Source organism: Pristiophorus japonicus, chromosome 8 (assembly GCF_044704955.1).
Source record: "Pristiophorus japonicus isolate sPriJap1 chromosome 8, sPriJap1.hap1, whole genome shotgun sequence".
In the NCBI taxonomy this organism is placed as follows: Eukaryota; Metazoa; Chordata; class Chondrichthyes; family Pristiophoridae; genus Pristiophorus; species Pristiophorus japonicus.
In genome coordinates this window covers 46,589,295-46,610,354 of record NC_091984.1, presented here as the reverse complement: position 1 = coordinate 46,610,354, position 21,060 = coordinate 46,589,295, and the positions used below count along the sequence as shown (strand labels likewise).

The following is a 21,060-nucleotide window of genomic DNA, read 5'->3' as shown; positions in this document are numbered from 1 at the left end:
AATATGATGTGATTGGGATTACAGAGACGTGGCTCCAGGATGATCAGGGCTAGGAACTCAACATCCAGGGGTATTCAACATTCAGGAAGAATAGAATAAAAGGAAAAGGAGGTGGGGTAGCATTGCTGGTTAAAGAGGAGATTAATGCAATAGTTAGGAAAGACATTAGCTTGGATGATGTGGAATCTATATGGGTAGAGCTGCAGAACACCAAAGGACAAAAAACGTTAGTGGGTGTTGTGTACAGACCTCCAAACAGTAGTAGTGATGTTGGGGAGGGCATCAAACAGGAAATTAGGGGTGCATGCAATAAAGGTGCAGCAGTTATAATGGGTGACTTCAATATGCACATAGATTGGGCTAGCCAAACTGGAAGCAATACGGTGGAGGAGGATTTCCTGGAGTGCATAAGGATGGTTTTCTAGACCAATATGTCGAGGAACCAACTAGGGGGGGAGGCCATCTTAGACGGGGTGTTGGGTAATGAGAGAGGATTAATTAGCAATCTCGTTGTGTGAGGCCCCTTGGGGAAGAGTGACCATAATATGGTGGAATTCTGCATTAGGATGGAGAATGAAACAGTTAATTCAGAGACCATGGTCCAGAACTTAAAGAAGGGTAACTTTGAAGGTATGAGGCGTGAATTGACTAGGATAGATTGGCAAATGATACTTAAGGGGTTGACTGTGGATGGGCAATGGCAGACATTTAGAGACCGCATGGATAAACTACAACAATTGTACATTCCTGTCTGGCGTAGAAATAACAAAGGGAAGGTGGCTCAACCGTGGTGATCAAGGGAAATCAGAGATAGTATTAAAGCCAAGGAAGTGGCATACAAATTGGCCAGAAATAGCAGCGAACCCGGGGACTGGGAGAAATTTAGAACTCAGCAGAGGAGGACAAAGGGTTTGATTAGGGCAGGGAAAATGGAGTACGAGAAGAAGCTTGTAGGGAACATTAAGACGGATTGCAAAAGTTTCTATAGATATGTAAAGAGAAACAGGTTAGTAAAGACAAACGTAGGTCCCCTGCAGTCAGAATCAGGGGAAGTCATAACGGGGAACAAAGAAATGGCAGACCAATTGAACAAGTACTTTGGTTCGGTATTCACTAAGGAGGACACTAACAACCTTCCGGATATAAAAGGGGTCAGAGGGTCTAGTAAGGAGGAGGAACTGAGGGAAATCTTTATTAGTCGGGAAATTGTGTTGGGGAAATTGATGGGATTGAAGGCTGATAAATCCCCAGGGCCTGATGGACTGCATCCCAGAGTACTTAAGGAGGTGGCCTTGGAACTAGCGGATGCATTGACAGTCATTTTCCAACATTCCATTGACTCTGGATCAGTTCCTATCGAGTGGAGGGTAGCCAATGTAACCCCACTTTTTAAAAAAGGAGGGAGAGAGAAAACAGCGAATTATAGACCGGTCAGCCTGACCTCAGTAGTGGGTAAAATAATGGAATCAATTATTAAGGATGTCAGAGCAGCGCATTTGGAAAGAGGTGACATGATAGGTCCATGTCAGCATGGATTTGTGAAAGGGAAATCATGCTTGACAAATCTTCTGGAATTTTTTGAGGATGTTTCTAGTAGAGTGGACAAGGGAGAACCAGTTGATGTGGTGTATTTGGACTTTCAGAAGGCTTTCGACAAGGTCCCACACAAGAGATTGATGTGCAAAGTTAAAGCACATGGGATTGGTGGTAGTGTGCTGACGTGGATTGAGAACTGGTTGTCAGACAGGAAGCAAAGAGTAGGAGTAAATGGGGACTTTTCAGAATGGCAGGCAGTGACTAGTGGGGTACCGCAAGGTTCTGTGCTGGGGCCCCAGCTGTTTACACTGTACATTAATGATTTAGACGAGGGGATTAAATGTAGTATCTCCAAATTTGCGGATGACACTAAATTGGGTGGCAGTGTGAGCTGCGAGGAGGATGCTATGAAGCTGCAGAGTGACTTGGATAGGTTAGGTGAGTGGGCAAATACATGGCAGATGAAGTATAATGTGGATAAATGTGAGGTTATCCACTTTGGTGGTAAAAACAGAGAGACAGACTATTATCTGAATAATGACAGATTAGGAAAAGGAGAGGTGCAACGGGACCTGGGTGTCATGGTACATCAGTCATTGAAGGTTGGCATGCAGGTACAGCAGGCGGTTAAGAAAGCAAATGGCATGTTGGCCTTCATAGCGAGGGGATTTGAGTACAGGGGCAGGGAGGTGTTGCTACAGTTGTACAGGGCCTTGGTGAGGCCACACCTGGAGTATTGTGTACAGTTCTGGTCTCCTAACTTGAGGAAGGACATTCTTGCTATTGAGGGAGTGCAGCGAAGGTTCACCAGACTGATTCCCGGGATGGTGGGACTGACCTATCAAGAAAGACTGGATCAACTTGGTTTGTATTCACTGTAGTTCAGAAGAATGAGAGGGGACCTCATAGAAACGTTTAAAATTCTGACGGGTTTAGACAGGTTAGATGCAGGAAGAATGTTCCCAATTTGGGGAAGTCCAGAACCAGGGGTCACAGTCTAAGGATAAGGGGTAAGCCATTTAGGACCGAGATGAGGAGAAACTTCTTCACCCAGAGAGTGGTGAACCTGTGGAATTCTCTACCACAGAAAGTGGTTGAGGCCAATTCACTAAATATATTCAAAAGGGAGTTAGATGTAGTCCTTACTACTAGCGGGATCAAGGGGTATGACGAGAAAGCAGGAAGGGGGTACTGAAGTTGCATGTTCAGCCATGAACTCATTGAATGGTTGTGCAGGCTAGAAGGGCCGAATGGCCTAATCCTGCACCTATTTTCTATGTTTCTATGTTTCTAATAATCGCGAGTTGACAGATAACTAAAGTGTGGGAAGCGATTCTGATCCAGACTGGGACCTCTATATTTCTGGAAATGTCCCACCAAGGCAGAATTGTAATCTCGAGAATCTTTCTCCCTATCTCAATGGTTTTCTGTTCTAGAGTATAGAAATGTATTTGGGAGATTATTACAGCTTTTAGCAGAGCGGTAAGGTGTTCGGGTAGAGGGGGAATTGCATAGCCAAAATGTACAACATAATCCTGCAGGTTTGTAATGTTTTCCTTCACAGTGAGGTGGACAGTGGAGGGTTCAGGAATGGGCACAATCCGTTGAACTGATGCCTCAGGTTTGAAGCAAAAACTGCTGTCACTCACCGGACACCAGAAGTGTCCATGCTGGTCGTGGGGTGCACTGGTGGTGACACAATATGTCCAAGCCCCTATATATGTTACCTGTGGAGGGACATGATCTTGTGCCATTACCTCCATGGTGCAATTAATGGGCTGTGCGCCAGCAGCTTTAAACCCACACTGTGACTTTGAATGGGTACTTAAATACTGGGGACACAGTATTACGTGCGCACCCCGGCTCCGGCACCCAGAGGTCAGTACCCGTTACAGCGTGTTCCCACTTTATGACATAGGGTGGGACCGCTGCGAAACGAATGTGGGCACCTCTCTGAATAGCTCCAATGTTCTCCACCCATTATACCGGTGCAGGTCGGGTTGTCCCACTCATGACCGGCATCCTTAATACTATCCCCATAATAGTGTGGTTAGATTTCCCACAGTCTATTGGGACAGGGTAGGCTTCAGAGGCTAAGCGGAGTTGGCACAGGATTAGTGAATTACTCTACGGGTGTAGGTCTGCGAGATGCTTGTTACTGAACCAGGAGGGGACTGAACCTTGTGTTAAATCCTCCACGTTGTTGCGGCCCTCACCCAACAACCATGCCCCATACATCACGCACACCTCGTTCTGTGCAGCCCGGTCTGAAGCGTTTCTATCCTCCCGTATGAGTGCATTTACTGTCTGTGCATGTTTTTCCAGCTCAGCCACAATTTCTTTTAAATGGACATTCATAGCCTGGTTCTCGTGTAGCTCTGAGCCCACTACTGTGTTTGCTTGTTTCAGGATTTTCCTCAATTGGTTCTTTAGACCGTTTATTTGTGTTTGCAGTTCTATATCATCTAGGCTATTTATTACAGAGGATCCTGTATTGTAGACAGTAAAAACTTTGTTTATGATGCCCCTTCTAGCTCTTCCTGTGCCCATGGTGTCCCTTGCATTTAGGGTGTATAAATCTGCTTTGTCTACATTCCCAAAGTCTAACTCGTAAAATTTCTTGAACATTTCTCTTAGTAGGGCCTGGTATAGCAGCTCTGTTTCCTTCGGGCACCATGCATGTAAGTGTACCTCGGTAAGGTTTAAAATGACTGAAGCTACTGCATAGTGTACCCCCTGGTATAACACCTTTTCGATCGGTACCAATACTAATCCGTTTCCTGGTCCCTTGGTGGTGGTATTATTGTGCATACTGGCGGGGTCATGGGCAGGGGTTTCTTAATGTGTGCTCTTAGTTCGGTGGCGTTAATTGGGAGTGGGGAGTGTGGGACCGCACACCCGTGTAGGCTGGAATCCCACCTCATCCCTTCCCCTTCATCTTGCCATTGCCTGGCGAAGGTGATTGATATGCCTGCGGGGCAAATGTTCTCTGATCCCCACATGCAAACGTAAATTCCCTGTTCAGATTCCCACCACTTGTCCCAACACACTTTTACTCCTCCCCGTGTCCCCGTGATGGTGCGTTGCATATCATTACCAAGTCTTTCCCAGTCCGATTCCTGGTCCCATGCGTCCTTGCTCAGCTTTCTGAGCCACCACCATCTTCCCAGGGGAATTTTTCCTTTGCAAGTCAAATATACACGTTTTCCCTCCGTAACTGACTCGGGCAGCGACGATCGTATCCGGGGGCAGGGAACTGAGGCCTCCCCATAGGTAAACCCTTCCTGGCTGGAGTAGTGAGTAGAATTAGATCCCATCCACCCTGGCCACCTTCCCTCATGGGCGTAAATGGCGAGTTCTTCCACACCCAGTGTACCGCCCCCTGCAGTCACGATCGGTGCACTCTCTACTGAGCACTCATAAATGAGGGATTCTTCCATGTCTCCTGGGCCGTCACTGCTCATCCTTATCAGGGCAAGCAGGAACAGAACCCTTCTCATGTTGTTCTCTTTCCTGTAGGGGCACAAATACAGATTGTCTAGCCTGAGAAAATCTCTGGCTTGACAAAGGTGACCGAGTTCCACTTTGGGCTCATTTCTTCTCAGACACACAATACAGTCTTTAATTGACTGGCTGTCTTATTCGGTTCCCTATGGAACTGGTGTCTGCATTTAACTTTTGTCTCACAGCCGTTTTATTCTTATCTTACCGGTGCTTCCTTAATAGCTTTACCGGTAGATTCTTCCTTCTCCCGGGTGTTACCCAGCCTGTGCCTCTTTTAATAGCTGCACAGGTGGATTCTTTCTCTTACCCTTGGATGGGCTTTTACACATTTTCCCCGATAACTATTACATATGTTCCTATCATTACACAGGTAATCCTACACTATGCTAGATCCTTACTAAACATACTTAAATTCATAAAAGCACATATATATGTACATCTGCCACCCGTCTCTGGGTGGCCAGGTTAATTCCTGTCCTTCTCCTTTCTCCTTTGGCCTCTGGGTTTCCAGCGGGGCCAGTAGTAAGTCGGCCTGTACCGCAGGACCCGGAGTGTCCTGACCGGACGTGGGTCTGAGTCCCACACTATTGGGGGAACACTCCCTCCGGTGCTGCAGCACACCGCTCCTTTGGGGGTGGCTGCATGGTTCATCTTGTCCCCTGGGGGTTCTGCCTGGTCAAGGGCTGCGGGCTGGGGACTCCCAATTGATGGCTGGTCCACCACCATCCTTTCTGGGGTTCCCTCGTTGCCCGAGGCTACCGGCTGGGGGTCCCTGCTTGTAGGCTGGTCCCCGACCTTAGGTACCCTTTCCTGGGGCTGAAGCATTTAAATTGGGGCGCTGGTGACCATGGTGTCTTTGGCCGTGGTGTGCGGGGAATCCTTCTTAAGGCTCTGACTACTGGGGGTGCATCCGAGTCCCAAATGACTGGGGGGATAGCTCCTCCAGTAACACAGTCCACCGCCCCTCTAGGTGAAGTCTGTGGGTCTGCCACTTCCCCTGTGGGATTTCCACAGTCGGGGGCTGTTGGCTGGGGGTCCCTGTCTTTAGTACGGTTTACTGTTTTTGGCTGTCCCTTACGTTTAGCTGCTGCCCCTGGGTTGAAAAGTTTGCACTGATTTATGTGGAACCACTTTGTGCGGTGGGGCATTTTTATGGCATAGACCATGGGGCTTGCCTTGTCGATAAGTGGTACGGTCCCATGTACAGTGCCTCAAAGACCCCTACTCTAGCATAGTTCCTCACCATGACCTGGTCCCCTATCTCCCATTCGTGATGCTTGCGGGGTTCTAGCAGCAGTCGTTTGCTCCGATGCTGTTTTCCATGTTGTTAGCGGCCTGCCAGTGAATTAAGGTGTTCAAACATATTCCTGACAAAGCTGTCCCGGCTCGCTTCCCTAAGCTGACATTCCCTAAGTACCCAGTGCTCTTTGACCGGCTGGCCCGGATCCCTATGAGGACCAGTGGTAGGACCTCTACCCACCCTTTGGGTGAATTCCCTGTCTCTTTGCGCAGCCTTTCTTTGATAGTGCGGTTTAAACGCTCCACAGGCCCGGATGACTGCGGGTTGTGGGCGACATGCCATTTCCCTTTGATGCCGAGTACCTTAAGGGTCTCCTGCATCACCTGCCCGGTGAAGTGACTCCCTTGGTCGGACTCCACGTATTGTGGTAGTTCCCATCGGGAGAATACTTCTCTGACCAGGATCCTAGCTGCTCCCAGGTCAGTGGCTGTTCGGCATGGGAAGGCTTCCACCCATTTGGTGAATATGTCCACCAATATTAGGCAATATTTGTAGCCTCCCTGGGCGGTGGGTAGGGGCCCGATGTAATCGATCTGGATCGACTGTCAGGGTCCCTCTACCCTCCTGATATATCCCATAGAAACCTTTCTTTTCTGGGGGTCAGGGTTGTTGGCAGTGGACACCAGACAGCTAGCGTAGAACTCGCGGGCGTCTTCCCTGAGTCCTGGCCACCACCCTGCCTGTTCCACTCGTTGCCAAGTGGTCTCAGGTCCGGGGTGTCCTGCTCATGGGCCAGCTGGAGAAATGCTCTCCAGTGTTGTTGCGGTATTACCCATTGCTTTTCCCTGAACAGCATGCCTTCTTTAATGGCAATTGCCGCGGTGCCGTATGGGCCATCTATCCTCTCCCCTTTAGCTAGCATGTTCAGGACAGTTTTGAGGACGGGGTCTTGGGTCTGAACCGTTTTTAGGTCTGGGGGCAAAGCTACCCCTGCCCTCCCTGTCGTCCAAATCCTGCCCCTAACCGCTGCAATGGGGCCTGGGTTGTACGTGTCCCAGGGCTTGCCCGTGCGAGCACCTTGCTTGACCAACATGTCAGCCTGCTGGTTTCCCCCGCAGCAGGGTTCTGTTGTGGAATGTGCCTTCACTTTATGTTTGTAAATATTCCCTTCCTCCCCTATGGCGTCATGATCTTTTCTAGTAAGGGCTTAATTGCCAGGGGTCTCCCGTCTGTGGATGTGTATTCGCGGCGGGACCAAATAACCAGGTACTCCGTACACGAATTGCATGTGAACATACTGTCCAAGCAAATCGTGTATGGGGTAGGGAATTCTTCGGGGTGTGTGACTACGTACACCACTGCAGACAGTTCAGCATGCTGGGTGCTCATAGTACTGGGGAGTTTAGTCGCCAAGGCAATGCCTGCCTCTGGGTCATAAACTCCGCAGCCTGTGAGTTGTTCACCTGCAGATACCGTGCTTGAACCGTCCACATAGATCTCTCGGCCTGTGGGGTATAACCCAGCCCGAAAGCCTGTGTTAATTTCCCATACCCCTTCTACGGAACACCGGTGGGCTGTCTCTGGATAGATCATGTTGGCTGTGAGTCTAGGCTCGCAGAGACTCTTTATTCTTAGGTTCATTTGAGAGAGGAGCATGGTCCAGCGAGCAATGTGGGTACTGCTCACTGTCCCGTCCTTGATTCTCCCGTCCAGGAGCATTTGGGTGGGCGTATGGTGGGTAAGGAGTGTGATAGGGGACCCCCCTGTGAAGATCAGTGATCTTTTCACAGCCCAGTGAGTGGCTAGGAGGTGCTTCTCATAGTTGGAGTATCCCTTCTCCACATCCGTGAGTATCCTGGAGGAGTAGACCACTGGTCTCAGCCGGCCATGCCGCTCTTGGAGCAGTACTGCGCTCAGGCTGTCCCCACTGGCTGCTACCTCCAGGAGAAACACTTTACCCCCATCTATGGCCCCTAGAGCTGGCGCGGTCTGCAGGTCTTTCTTGAGTTGGATAAATGCTGCCTCGCAACCTTTGTCCCATTCCCACTCCCCTCCCTTGTGTAGGAGTCGGAGCAGAGAGGCTGCTGTGGCTGCATAATCCTCAATGAAATCTCTGCAGTACCCGGTTAGCCCTAGAAAAGATCTTACTCTTGTTACTGTGTTGGAGGGGGGCGGGTAACCTTTGCACTGCTTCTCTTCTAGCTTTGTCAATGGCCCTTTCCCCAGCGCGCACAGCCAGTCCCAGGAATTTTACTTCCTTCAGGCGATCTGTGCCTTTTTGGAGTTTATTTTAAACCCTTCTTCTTTCAGCAGCTCCAGCAGCTCAGCCAGCAGTGGGCCATGCTCCCCCTCTCATCAGTGAACAGGAGCAGGTCATCCACATACTGTACTAGCTGCTAGGGTCTGCTGAAGCTCTTTAAACAGTTGGTCATACACTGGTGGAAAATACTGGGGCTGTTGTGGAAGCCCTGAGGGAGACAGTTCCAAGTCAATTGCTGTCCTTTAAAGGTAAAAGCAAACTTGTACTGATCTTCCCTTCTTAAAGGTATGGACCAGAACCCGTTGGAAATATCCAGCACCGTGAACGTGGTCGCGGAGGCTGGGATACTTCCAATGAGGTCGGCGACGGCAGCTACGGTGAGTACACAGGTGGGGATGTTATGGTTGAGTACTCGATAGTCCACCCTGGCTCTCCAGGAGTTGTCCGGTTTCTTAACCGGCCACAATGGAGAGTTCACATGGGTAGCTACTGGTCTCAATAGCTCCTGTTTAACCAAAGAATCCAAGGCTGTTTCCATGTCTGCCTCCGCCTCCCTGGGGAAGTTATACTGTTTCTGTGGTCGGGGCATGGGATCCCCATCTATGCTAACCTCGACCCCATTTATTCTTCCACAGTCGTGTTTGTGAATGGCAAAAGCTGCAAGGTTTGCCCTCACATACTCTTGGTACTCTATCGGAGTGTTACTGACCAGTGATTCAAGGTCGTAACCCTCCTTTGGTTTCATGGTGCATACCGTCCCTTTATCCCATTTTTCTGGGATAACCATCACCTCACTCTCCTGTCCCGTGCAGACTGACCCCCAAAGACAGTGGTTTCTTAAATGCACTAGGATCCCATGGCCTAGGATTAAATCAGCCCCCAGGATCCCTCTCCCTTCCTGTCCCACTTGATCAGGACACAAGTCCACTTAGTGTGGAGTGTACCTAAACGAATGGAGAGCTGAACGGAGAATGAGCCAGTCTGCTCCGTGCCTGTGAAACCCACCAAGCTGTAGAAGACCCCGTTAGACAGAGGCGAGGCGGTGGGGTTAACTGCATAGACAAGAGTGCTTGAGGCACTGTATCCAGCTGGTAAGTCCCTTTCACCTTTTCCACTTCCATCTGTAAGGTCGGTCTCCCCCACGCATCATACTCGAGGGAACACAGGCTGCGCCTGTCCTAGTCACGGTTTTGGTTGGGATGGGGCAGATGGGGTTTCAATACCGGTCGTGGTGGCTACCCTCCATGGCCATCTAGCATTATACGGAGCACAGTTAGGAAGGTATCAAACGAGTGGGGAGGGATTGGCTTCTCGGTCTCGGTCGTTTGGGCAGGGGCTGGAGAACACTTCCCTGCGCTACTCTTCCATGGATTTCTACAATCCTTTCTACAGTGGCCACTTTTTCCGCACCTGAAGCAGATATGTTTTGTATCGGAGGGGTTGCCCCCCTCGTGGTGTCATTTCCTCTTATCCTGACTAGGCCTCGTGGACCCTTCCCTTGGTGGGTGCTCTTCCGTCCCCCAGCCGATACGGTGGGCTAGGATCAGTTGCCTGACCACTCCCTGTTCGGTGGCTTGGGGATCTCTTGGGTCAAACTAGGCCTCAGCCTTGGTTCTTATTCAGGGTAAGCTATTTGCTACCAGGCTTCGGAGCCAGTGGGCTCTCTCGTCCCGGCTTAACTGATTTCGGTTGGGGTCCCCTGCACAGGTGCTCTGGTACACAGGCCACATTCTGTCTGCGAAGGCCTGTGGGGTTTCCCCTGTGAGCTGCACCGTTTTCTCTGCTCTGGAGAAGGTTACTCCCGTCATTACAGCCCATAGCTTCTAAAATGTCTTCCTGGACGGCGACAAATGTTCTCTGTCCCCTTTTGCTCTCGGTAGAGAGAGAGTGGTACAGCTTGCCGTCCAGGGTAAGGAGGAGCATCTTTGCTATCTCAGCATCATCATACCCATTAATATCCCCTGCCTGTTCCACTTCCATAAAGTGAACCGAGGACTCTTCCTTTGGAGTTAGCTTTCCCAGGTGGCTTATCATAGCCCTAAGCTGTTGGGGAGTGTGGGGGACCACAAACTGACTTTCCAGGGGCCCTGTACCCTTTGACTGGTGGGCGGGCCAAACTTCTGTTGCCGGACCGGGCACATTGACCCTGGTTCTGGCTCTTCCTGTTCTGGCTCGCCTACCCCTCCTCCCTGCTGCCAAGCCGAGCTGAAACTCGGTGCCACAGGTGGTGGTGGTTCGCTATCCCTGTCCGCCCCGTAACTTGTTCGCCCCTCCTGCCGCTGAACCGGTGTAGTCACCGGTGCCACAGGTGGTGGCTGAACAGTTTCTTCTTTCTCTTCCAGGCTTACCTGGGCCGTACCCGGGTTTATTAGGCATACCATGCCTTTTTCCTTGGCCATAGCAAGATTTAAACTTTTGATTTGTTGCTGGCAGGGATCATGGTCTCCTGACTCAAACCCGTTAGAGCTAGCTACTTTATATGCTGCCTGCACGTCTCTTAATTTTTCCTCCAGCTCTTTTACTTGTAGAGTGAGGTGAGTGCTTTCCTCCCGCAGTATCTTTTCATTATTTTTGGCCTCGGTAACCTGACATTGAAAATAGTCCTGACTGTTTTTAAACCTTTCCATTAGCTGGGTCTTTCCCTGTTTTAGTTTATGGAGTTCTCCCCATAACCTTTCTTCTGCCATAGCCCTTTCCTGATGGGTCTCTGCGCATTCCCATAATTCTGCTTGTAGTGACTCAACGGTGTTGTCTAGGAGTTGGACCTATCGCTGTAGACAGACCAACCAAATTGCCTTCTCTACAGACTCTTTATGGTCCTTGCTTGTTGTCCACTGGGCTGCACCATCAACTGGACGCTCAGCGCGCAATAGACCAAGCACCCATTCTTTAGTGACATTGACCTTCTTATACAAATGGGAGAAAATCCTCTCTTCCATCTTGGTTCTTTCTCCCAAGCCAGCACTATCTGCATCACACCCCTTATACAAGAGTCCTGCCGCAGTCGCCATTTTGTAAGGGATTGTCCTGGGGGTCAGGTTCACCTCTGACCTACTTGAGCAGTTCGAATCGCTCCCACTCCCTTGGGTTCTAGACTCTGGATTTATTTGGGGGATGTGCAAAAGACCACTGGTTTGGTGCAAAAGAACTTTGATTTTATTGAGGATAAGAAAATATAATGTCACTCTTATAATTACACTAATAAAGAACAGTACATCACACATTCAAAGGGATTGCAGTGAAAATTACACCTCCCACCTCCAAAATACCTAATACTGGCTAGGTTAGACTCCAGGGCAGACAGGGACTATGCTTACCAATCCTTTCTGGTCAGTTAGCAGTAGTTCGCAGTTTCAGGGTTCGTTGGATTCTGTAGGTTCTGCTTGCCGTACCCCGAACGTTGGAGAGGACTTCTTACTGCACAATCTTCAGTTGGGTTGAGTCCGCTGATGCGGTAGGGTGCGTTTTGGATTTGCCGGGTAAGTACCCATTTTCTTTCGTTAGAAATAGGTTTCAAAGTCGTTTTAGGTAACTTTTTCACCTGTTGGTAGTCAGGCCTAGATTATAGAGTGGAAACTTTCGATTCTTCGGTTTCTTCCTTGTGAAGTTTTGTTTTGAGTTGGTCGATCGCGGTGGTTTTTAGTGGTACCACGTTGGCTGTGGTCGGTTGCTGTCACGATGGTGATGTTCTTCCTTCATTTTCGATTTCAGGACGTCGAGGCTGGAAAAGTTAGTTTACAACTGTCGCGTTGGTTTCCCTCCCTTCTTGATGGCATAGGCATAGTATGGCATACCCTTTGTTAAAATAGGGGCCAGTTATACTGTAGGAGCTGTCCTAATCTTCGCTTCAAATCAGACCAAAATTCTTTGTTTAATTTTGGCGGGCTCGACATTTCTTTGTAATATTTTGACGGGCTCGGTAAAAGTTAATATGTCTCAGGTGGGTTGATCTTCTAAATCTGTTTCTTGATGGAAATATTAACTTGGTAATCGCAATGTTCTTTGTGCTTGGTTTTTGCATGCAGGCTGGAGTGGGCCTTTTGTTTTTATGCATAGGCTGAAAATGGCTTTCCAGGTTCAGGTTAATGGCTGGCCATCTCTGAGTTAGTTATTGCAATGTTAATGTCTCTTGTGGAGAAGGGTTTTCGAGTATCCATTTCCAGACAATTTACTTTAGTCTCAATGCCCCAGACAGTTTCAATAATCAAACTGGCTTCTTTAGTTCTCTAGCCCTGCCCACAGACTTAATTTGTCTTGTAGAATCCCAAATTCGATTAAAGTTCGTAGTTTCTTCCATGAGCATTTTAGGACTTCAAACTTTCTGGTAGATAGTTCCAAATTATATTTCCTTGCGGGGTGGCAGTTCCCATGAATTTTGCCCTTCTCTTACGGCAAGAAGGGCCCCAGATTGACTCACATTGTAAATAGTTATACTATTGACTTTGGGGGGGGGGGGGAGAGGGGGGCTGGTGGGGGGAGGAGTGTTGTTATGTATGTGGACTTGTATTTACTCTGTACAGCCACCAGAGGGTTTATCCCCTGTCCCCTGGAGTCCCAATCCCTTGGGAGCACAGGTATTTAAGGAGGCTTCACAGGTTGGAGAGGCACTCTGGACCCCTGCAGTAAAAGACTAAAGTCACACTTTACTTTGAGCTCACAGTGTTGAGTCTGAATCTTTCTCCATACACAACAGAAACGATATTGGCTCAGAAGATCAAGATGCTGACTCAGTTTGGTTAGAGATAAGGAATAATAAGGGGAAAAAGTCGCTGGTGGGCCTATTTTATAGACCCCCTAACAATAGCTACAATGTTGGACAGAGTGTAAAGCAAGAATTAATAGAGGCTTGTAAAAAAGGAACGGCAATAATCATGGGCGATTTTAACCTCCATATTGGTTGGGCAAATCAAATTGGCCAGGGTAGCCTTGAGGAAGAGATCATAGAATGTATCCGGATAGTTTCCTTGAACAGTACGTTGCGGAACCAACCATGGATCAGGCTATGTTAGATCTGGTCCTGTGTAATGAGACAGGATTAATAAACAATCTCCTGGTAAATGATCCTCTAGGAATGAATGACCATTGCATGGGTGAATTTCAAATTCAGTTGTAGGGTGAGAAAGTTGGATCTCAAACTTGTGTCCTAAGCTTAAAGAAAGGAGAATACAAAGGTATAAAGGCAGAGTTGGCTAAAGTGGAATGGGAAAATAAATTAAAGTGTAGGACGGTTGATGAGCAGTGGCAGACATTTAAGGAGATATTTCATAACAATCAACAAAAATATATTCCAATGAGAAGGAAAAACTGTAAGAGAATGGATAACCATCCATGGCTAACTAAAGAAATAAGGGATGGTATCAAATTGAAAACAAGGGCATACAATGTGGCCAAGACTAGTGGGAGGTCAGAGGATTGGGAAACTTTTAAAAGCCAGCAAAGAATGACTAAAAAAATAATAAAGAGAGGGAAGATAGATTATGAAAGTAAACTAGCATGAAATATTAAAACAGATAGTAAGAGAGGTACATAAAAAGGAAAAGAGTGGCTAAAGTAAATGTTGGTTGTTTAGAGGATGAGACTGGAGAAATAATAATGGGGAACAGGAAAATGGCAGAGATGTTGAACAAATATTTTGTATCGGTCTTTACAGTAGAAGACACGAAAAACATCCCAATAATGGATAATTAAGGGGCTAGTGGGGTGCCGCAGGGATCAGTGCTGGGTCCTCAACTATTTACAATCTATATTAATGGCTTGGATGAAGGGACCGAGTATACTGTAGCCAAGTTTGCTGATGATACAAAGATGGGTGGGAAAGCAAATTTTGAGGAGGACACAAAAAATCTGCAAAGGGATATAGACAGGCTAAGTGAGTGGGTAAACATTTGGCAGATGAAAAAATATGACGTTATGCACTTTGGCGGAAATAATAGAAAAGCAAATAATAATTTAAATGGAGAAAAATTGCAAAGTTCTGCAGTACAGAGGGACCTGGGGGTCCTTGTGCATGAAACACAAAATGTTAGTATGTAGGTACAGCAAATAATCAGGAAGGCAAATGAAATGTTCGGCTTTATTGCAAGGGGGATGGAGTATAAAAGCAGGGAAGTCCTGCTACAACTGTACAGGGTATTGGTGAGGCCACACCTGGAATACTGTGTACAGTTTTGGTCTCCGTATTTAAGGAAGGATATACTTGCATTGGAGGCTGTTCAGAGAAGGTTCACTAGGTTGATTCCAGAGATGAGGGGGTTGATTTATGAGGATAGGTTGAGTAGGTTGGGCCTATACACATTGGAGCTCAGAAGAATGAGAGGTGATCTTATTGAAACATATAAGATAATGAGCGGGCTCGACAAGATGGATGCAGAGAGGATATTTCCACTCATAGGGGAAACTAAAACTAGGGGACATAATCTTAGAATAAAGGGCCGCCCATTTAAAACTGGGATGAGAAGAAATTTCTTCTCTCAGAGGGTTGTAAATCTATGGAATTCTCTGCCCCAGAAAGCTGAGGAGGCTGGGTTATTGACTATATTTAAGGCAGTGATAGACAGATTTTTGAGCGATAAGGGAGTCAAGAGTTATGGGGAGCAGGCAGGGAAGTGGAGCTGAGTCCATGATCAGATCTGCCATGATCTTATTAAATGGCAGAGCAGGCCCGAGGGGCCAACTAACCTACTCCTCCTTCTATTTCTTATGTTCTTATGTTACAAATTGACAAGAACCATTGCTGCCAAAGTCATTTTTCAGAGATTTTACGATTCCAATTCTTGGAGTTGGAAGCAAAAAAGCCATTTTAACATCTGTGATGATATTTACAAAAGCAGCTGTAATGTATACAATTGGTCAAAGAAATGAACATGATCACATGGTACCAGAAAATAAAAGATGGGAAAGCTTTCCTCTCCTTTCCTGCACACAGATAGTGATAGCCAGCCAAGACCACACTCATCACTTCTAAGGGCACAGGGATGAATAACATCTGTTAAGCATGTAAGATATATGACAGCTCCACTCTCATACAGGAAAGGACCATAGAGGAAGTTTCGGCTGGAGTTGCTCCTATTTTTTTGGAGCAACTAGTTTAGTTTGGAGTAGCTTAGAAATCGCAATTCTCGGCATTTAGTTTGCTCCAGTTCTAGTGAGTTAGGTTAGTTTCATTTTAGTTCAGTTTTTTTTCAAATGGGGTCGTTACCAGCCACTTACACCTGTTTTGCAAGTTTAGGCAGCGAAAAGTTACTCCAAACTAACTTAGAACAGAGCAATTGTCGACTTTTGTACACTTCAGAAACTAGGTGCAGGTAGCCAGAGATGGGGGCGGGGGGAGGGTGGAGGGAAGTTAAAAGGAAGTTAGGGGATTTTCCAAATCATTAAACACTTCACTTTTAGCAATAAAGAGCCATCATCAATAATAAATGATAATTAAATCAACCAATAAATCAATCAATCAAAAAAAAATAAAAAAATTTAAAATTTAAAAAATAAAACATCAATCAATAAATCAATAAATCAAAAATTTAAAGTTTCTACTCACCCACTGCAGCACCTATCCGTTCGGGAGCACCGGGAGCCCTCCAACAGCACATGCAGCCCTGCCTGCCGAAGCGTTGGTCGGGCGGGCCCCGCTGCCGAGGAGGTGTTCAGGCGGGGCCTGCCACTGGGGAGGAGTTTGGGCGGGCCCCGCTGCCGAAGAGCTGCTGGTCAGACGTGCCCCGCTGCCGAGGAGGTGTTCAGGTGGGGCCCTCCAACGGGGAGGAGTTCGGGCGGGGCCCGCCGAATAGCTGGTCGGGCTGCCCCATCGCGGAGGAGGTGTTCGGGCGGGCCGGAGCGGATGCCTCGAGGTAAGGGCAGTGGCGACGAGGCGAGGCGAGTGACAGTGAGGCAGGCAGGCCACTCGGCCCGGGATAGGGGCGTCGAACATCACGACGTCCCTTCGGCCAGGGATAGGGTCCCCCGGAGACAGGATCCGCTGGGAGGGCCAGGAGCCACTGCGCGTGCGCGCAGCTGCCAGCACTCTTTTCTGCGCAAGGCTGTGGCTCCGTCCCCAGCTGCTTGTGCTGTGCTGCGCTGACTGCTAAACAGGCCTGCTGAACACGGAGAATTGCGAAGTAAGTTTTAGGCGCGCTTTTAATTTAGCAAAATAGGCGGGCCTCTCGCAGGCACGCGGTTCTGCGGGACAGCTGAAACCTGGGCCCTAGGTGTTGAGAATTTTCTTTGAGATGCTCTGTTGCTAAACCGAAGTTGAGACCCTAAAGGTAGACCAAGAGGGAAGTCAGCTCCCAACAAGAACAAGAAAGGCTTGCATTTATACAGTGCCTTTAACAAAAATTGATGCCAAGCCAAAGAAGGAGATGTTAGAAGGGGTGACTAAAAGCTTAGTTAAAGAGGTAGGAGTAGAAAGAGAGGTGGACAGGTGGAGAGGTTTAGGGAGAGAATTCCAGAGCTTACTTCCTAGAAGGGTAAAAACACGCATGGTGATGGTGTGGCAAAGGGAGTGGAAGATATGTAAAAGGCCAGAGTTCGAGGAACATAACGTTCTTGGAAAGTTGTGAGGAAGTTACAGAGATATGGAGGGGCAAGGCCGTGAAGAGATTGGAACGCGAGAATGAGAATTTTAAATTGGAGCCGATGTAAGTGAGCTGGTACAGGGATGATGGGAAAAGGGTACTTGGTGCGGGTTAGGGTACAAACAGCAGAGTTTTGGATGAACTGAAGTATATGGAGGGTAGAGGATGGGATGGGAGAGCATTGGAATAGTCAAATTTAGAGGCGACAAAAGCATGGAGGAGGGTTTCGGCAGCAGACGGGCTGAGGCAGGGGTGGAGATGGGTGCTGCTACAGAGGTGGAAGTCAGTGGTCTTTGTGATGGAGCATATAAGGAGTATGATGAGTGTAGGCATGATTCTCCAGCCATTATGAGATGGGGCAGGCTTGATGGACCAACTGGGGGTCTTTTTTGTATGTTCATAAATAATTAATGCCATTTAATATTTCCATGCTGTATTTGTTCTGGGAATGGAAGGACAGAACAGGATTGGAAATTAATTCAGGAACATTCAGAATATTCCAGTACTTGCTCACTCACACAAAAATATGGGCCAAAAATTGGTTTGCCCCCGTAAACGGTTGCAGGGATCACGCTGTGTGATCGGAGGATTGCAGGCAGTAAGTGCTCTTCGTGCTGCCTGCTTATTTTCATGATTATGGCATTCAGCCCAGTGCTGAAGGCACTGCTGAGTGGCTGAAACTCAGCGGGGGGCCCAAGTTTGTGCGAGGCTAGCACCAATTAAAGCTAACCTGCACTACTTAAAGGCAATCTGCACCTCTTAAAGGGGAGGTATATTCTGCCTGCAGTACATCATTGAATTGGCTGGGGAAGACATTAAATTAGAACAATTAATAATGGCATAACATGGGAGAGTCCGTGCACCAAGTTTCTCCGATGTAGCAATGGAGGCCTTGGTGCAAGAGGCCAATAGGAGGAGAGAGGTGCTCTTTCCACAGGGGGCCAGGAGACCCTCCAGGCAAAAGAACAAAGTGCAGTGGGAGCAGAGAGCCACTGTAGTGAATGCAAACAGTGTAGCCCTGAGGATGTAGACGCAGTGAAAGGAAGTATAATGATCTCACGAGAGGTCATGGTCAGTGAATTCATCTTCAAATGTCAAATCCCGCCATCTGCACCTCGAGCCTCACACACTGCTCAATGCACCACACCCCATCACTGACCTACCAACAATTTATCCCAAACACAACTCATATTCACATTCATAGCTTCACCTCACCTTCACACACTTACCGCTTCCACATGCCTCATACATCTCACAGCTTGCACACACTGTCAGCTATTCAACCACGACAGGCACATCACCCAAACACACTGCACTGCACTCACTGACACACCTTCCTTTCTCTTGCAGGAAAAGGCGGTGCATAACCGGCACCACCAGAACCTCACCGGCGGTGGACAGGCTCGCCTGCATCACCTTACCCCCAGAAAGAGATGGTGCTGGCCATTCTTGGGAGGGGCATGACTGAGCCTGTGGCCAGCGGTGAGGCTGAAAGAAAACAAGATGCTGGTCTCCTCCTAATTTATTTTCCTTTTCATATCCCACTTCTCCTTCATCCACAGTCTCTTCTGATTTACGAGCTGCACATGGTGTAAGTGTGTACCACTTGCTTCCCCCCTCCCCCCCGCCCCCTCACCTCACCACAATGCTGCCCTTGTGTCTTTCTCATTTCGGAGATCCAAGAAATCCAACATGCCCAACAGCATTCGTCCTCCCACCACTGCCCCTCCACCAGTGCCCCTGCTGTTGCCTGTCAGCCAGCCGGCCAGCCCAGACTGCTGCTGCCCATGCTGAGGTAGTGTAGTCCACAGCTGGACATTCTAGGCCCAGATATGCTCGAGGTCATCCTCCTCCTCAGCGGGTCGTTGTATGCTGTGCCCCTATGATAGTGAGGTTGTGGAGCATGCAGCAGGCCACAACAAATCTTGAGATGCGTCCTGGTGAGTAATGCAGGGCCGAAGCATTGTTTAAGGATGCCAATGATCTGCTCTATCAGATTTTGTGTGTTAGTATGGCTCTCATTGTACTCATGCTGCCCATGTGTGATTGGGTCACGGAGTGGTATCATGAGCCAGGTGGTTAAGCAATAGCCCTAGTTGGCCAGTAGTCACCCTCTGGTTTGTCATGGTGGCTCAGAGACTGAGGGAACAGTGGACTGGCACAGAAAGGAAGCATCATGACTGCTGCCAGGATACTGGGCAGTCACCATCACGTTGCGCTGAGCATGGTCACACACCAACAGGACATTCAGTGAGTGATAACCTTTGCGGTTGTGATACATCTCAGCATGCATGCAGTCGATGGCACCCTGCAACATGGGGAAGCCCGCTATCCCGGCAAAGCAACGTGCACACTCAGCCTGCTTCTCTCTGGTCGGAGAGAAGACAATGAAGTCCCCTCTCCTGGCATAAAGAGTATCTATCATCTCTCTTATGCAGCAATGGACGGCGAACTGGGAGATGTTACAGACGTCGCTTACTTCAGCCTGGAAGGATCCCGTCGCAAAGAAATACAGGGCCACAATCACCTTCACAGCCACTGGCGGCAGGGCTGATTGCAAGAGGTGGCATCTCTTCTGTGAGCAACTTCTTCATAAAGAGCAATCACTTCATACACTGCTCTTGGCTCAGGTTGAGGTAAGAGAATTGCTCTTGGAAAACCCTGGGTGGGTAAGGCCCCCCGCTGAGGGCTCTTCTCTCCATCCTCCTCCCTCTACGAGCTGCTTGTCCTCTTCTTCTCTGCCTCTGCTCCATCTCCCTGTCATGCAGCAGACCAAGGGGGATGACACTAGAGCACCCATGACAGGGAGCAACTGGTCTGACCAGAACACTTGAAGTCAGAACCAAAGCCTTCTTCACTTGCAGAACCACTACCTGTCACCTCACCTACTTTAAACAACTCTGGAAAGCTCCAAACACTTCCACAAATTTACACAGAGCCAGTAGAAATTAATCAACAACTCACCTGAGCGTTGAGGACAAAAATGATACAGCTGGAGTCAAATCAACTTTGCACGCTGATTGTCATCACAATCTGCCTACTTACTATACTTCTGCCGCATGCTCCCAGTGTCGACGCTTACGCCCTCACCAAGGTGGTGTCCGGTGCAGCCTTCACCAAACATGTGTGCGCGTGGTTTGGACACCATTTTTGACCCAAAAATGGCACCCGTAGTGCTACGCAATCAAACTTTTAGCCCACGGGAAAAAAAATGCCGGAATGATAGTTGTAGGCCATAACCGCTTGTACAGCAGTGTTGTGGCCTACAAGTTGTGAGAAGTGATGAAGCTGGCTGGCTGTGTTCAATGTTTGGCAGTACAGTCTACATACTTAAACTCTGCCCACAACTTTGCAGCTAATGTATATTGGTGGCTAACCTTGTTTTTCTATTTTTTTCCCTATTCAATACAGGAGGGCCACCAAATTGGAGCCTTTAGCGCTGGCCATTAAGGCCCGATTGGAAGAAAAAAGGGAATCCGCCTCACTTCCACCTCGCTTCTGATGGGTCCCGTGGTGGCCGCCATTTTCAGCAGGTTGGCAAGCTGCCTTTGCCTGTGCTCGCTACAGATATTTAGATGAGGCAGATTGTGACGTCAATGAGTGTGCACCACTGATTTGATGCACGATCTGCATTTTTGACGTCGCCACTCCACTTAGCACCCTCTCCTAATCACGACCAGTTGAGCATGTGTTCAGTAGCAGGACAGATCCCCGAACATCGCTATATAAAGGGATTATCAATTAACTTGCAGCTGACTTGCTTTTTCATTTCTACTGACTCTGCGTAAGTTTGTGCAACTGTTTGGAGCTTTCTAGAGTTGTTTAAAGTCGCTGAGGACAGGGAGTGGAGAACACCTTGCTTCTCAATTAAAGGGTTCTGCTCACACCACTCGTGTGAGATTGTTAAACTTTTTGCGGCGCTGGATTCAGGTGCTGGAGCCAACACTCGT

At 48.3% G+C, this 21,060-nt stretch overlaps 2 long non-coding RNA genes across 2 annotated transcripts in view; one reads left to right on the top strand and one right to left on the bottom strand.

The window, feature by feature from the left end:
- Positions 1 to 16,502, bottom strand: part of LOC139268501 (uncharacterized) — a 72,873-nt gene extending 56,371 nt beyond the window's left edge. The window contains exon 1 of the long non-coding RNA XR_011594039.1: positions 16,078 to 16,502. This is a non-coding gene — a long non-coding RNA (uncharacterized lncRNA). The remainder of the gene's footprint in view (positions 1 to 16,077) is intronic.
- Positions 16,503 to 16,550: 48 nt separating this feature from the next.
- On the top strand, positions 16,551 to 20,855 carry LOC139268502 (uncharacterized). The gene is made up of 2 exons (XR_011594041.1): positions 16,551 to 16,651; positions 20,522 to 20,855. It is a non-coding gene; the product is annotated as an uncharacterized lncRNA (long non-coding RNA).
- Positions 20,856 to 21,060: the final 205 nt, after the last annotated feature.